Raw genomic sequence first — 1,924 nt, 5'->3', positions numbered from 1 at the left:
GTTGTGTGTGTGTGTGCGTGTGTGTGTGTGTGTGTGTGTGTGTGTGTGCGTGTGTGTGTGTGTGTGTGTGTGTGTGTGTGTGTGTGTGTGCGTGGTGTGTGTGTGTGTGTGTGTGTGTGTGTAATGTGTGTGTGTGTGTGGTGTAATGTGTGTGTGTGTGTGTGCAGGGTTTCGGGGGGGGGGGGGGGTGTGTGGGTGTGGGATGTGTGTGTCTATTGTGTATATGTGTGTGTGTGTGTGTGTGTGTGTGTGTGTGTGTGTGTGTGTGTGTGTGTGTGTGTGTGTGTGTGTGTGTGTGTGTGTGTGTGTGTGTGTGTGTGTGTGTGCGTGTGCGTGTGCGTGTGTGCATCTCTATGAGCGCACGTGCGGGTGGGCACCCCGTCTGGCTTTCCCCTCTTCCGCCGTGTAAACGCTCCCTATGACCCGCGCGACTTCCCTCTTTGTCTGTCAGTCTGTCAGTTTGTCTGTCACCAAAAAGAACCTTAAGTAAACGAAACACATCCATTAACATTTCCATTACCATTAACTCCACCATTAGTATAAGTAGAGGTAGACGTATCATCATCATTAGTAGTAGTAGTAATATGAGTAGTAGTAGTAGTAGTAGCAGCAATAACAATTTAGTAGTAGTAATAGTAATAGTAATAAAAACACCTGAAACCATCAAATATTCCGTTGTTGAAAATACACTCGCAAACCACCATCAACAAAAGCACCAGCGCCAGCCAGCCAGTGCAGTGCCTTCCGACAATCAAGCAACAATCGGAGATCCGACCTAACCTTGGCAAGCACTCCAACTGCCGGGACACAATAACCTTACCTGACACGTCAATCAAGTGTCGCTCTGTCGCTCACATCCCTCCGACCTGGCGAACACACCACAGCCTTTCACAAAACCCACAAAAGTAACTTCATACTTGAACACGGCAAATCAGTATAACTTTTTTTTCTTTCTTTCTCTCTTTTTTTTTCTTCTTCTTCTTCTCTCTCGATATTATATGTCGTCGATTGGAAATATCACCGATCTGGATTCAAGTTCTCGTAGGTGTGTGTGTGTATATATGTATATATATATATTATTTATATATATATTTCCTTTTTTTTTTTTTTTTTTTGAAACCGCACTGCCACTTTTTTTTCCCCCACCCACGGGTTAGAAGCGAGAAGCCCCCCGGGGTTGTGGCTGTCAAGAAGTCTGTTTTTGTGTCAAGTCCAACCAGCACTGTCAAACACCAGAGCCCGACAGGGTTGTACCTTCCCCTCGGCCGTCCCAGTCGCTACTGCAGTCCGCTGGCGCCTTCGTGGGATTCCAATAATGCAGACCTCGAACTTTTCTCTCGCTGAGGTTAAGAAAGAGAATATGTTTTGTTTTTTTTCCCCTGTTATCTTTGTTTTTCTTGTTATCTCATTTTTTTCGGGAACATTTTTTTTTTCTAATTCGAGAATGAATGAAGAGGAGGTGAGGGGAGTTTTATTTTTGGTTGTGGGAGAAGAGGGGAGAAAGAGAGGGGGGAAATAATGACTTAGGGGAAAAAAATACATCAGGTTAAACAAAAGACGATCAGAGTTTGCGCCAAAAAAAGAAAGAAAAATCTTGGCACGTTCGGTTGAGTGTCACATGCAATCCTGTTTTATGTCCCCCCCCGCCCTCCCCCCCCCCCCCCCCCCCCCCCCCCCCCCCCCCCCCCCAGTTGCAAGTTGTGTCCCCCCGCCCCCCTTGTCATACCCCCCCCCCCAGAACTTTTCAGGACCCCCCAACCCCCCCCCCACACCCTCCCCCCCCCCCCCTCCCCCCCCCCTTTTCTTATATAAATACATTCTTTTCGTTTTTAAGAGTTTCTTTCGTTTCTCTTTGAATTGAAAATTCTGATAATATCTCTTGCTTTGAGACGGTCAGCATGAGTAGGGGAGGGGGGGAGGAGAG

General features: G+C 47.0%; 1 protein-coding gene across 1 annotated transcript in view; it reads right to left on the bottom strand.

The window, feature by feature from the left end:
• Positions 1-1,271, bottom strand: part of LOC122256789 (uncharacterized) — a 184,629-nt gene extending 183,358 nt beyond the window's left edge. Inside the window, exon 1 of the mRNA XM_086553029.1 lies at positions 821-1,271. The gene's annotated coding sequence lies outside the window, so the exon portion shown is untranslated. The remainder of the gene's footprint in view (positions 1-820) is intronic.
• Between the last annotated feature and the right edge of the window lie 653 nt (positions 1,272-1,924).

The sequence above is a fragment of the Penaeus japonicus genome, unplaced genomic scaffold, assembly GCF_977035675.1.
Source record: "Penaeus japonicus unplaced genomic scaffold, GWHDUDI00000001_assembly GWHDUDI00000027, whole genome shotgun sequence".
Classification (NCBI taxonomy): domain Eukaryota; kingdom Metazoa; phylum Arthropoda; class Malacostraca; order Decapoda; family Penaeidae; genus Penaeus; species Penaeus japonicus.
The sequence above is the reverse complement of the archived record's forward strand: the minus strand, read 5'-3'. Positions and strand labels throughout refer to the sequence as shown.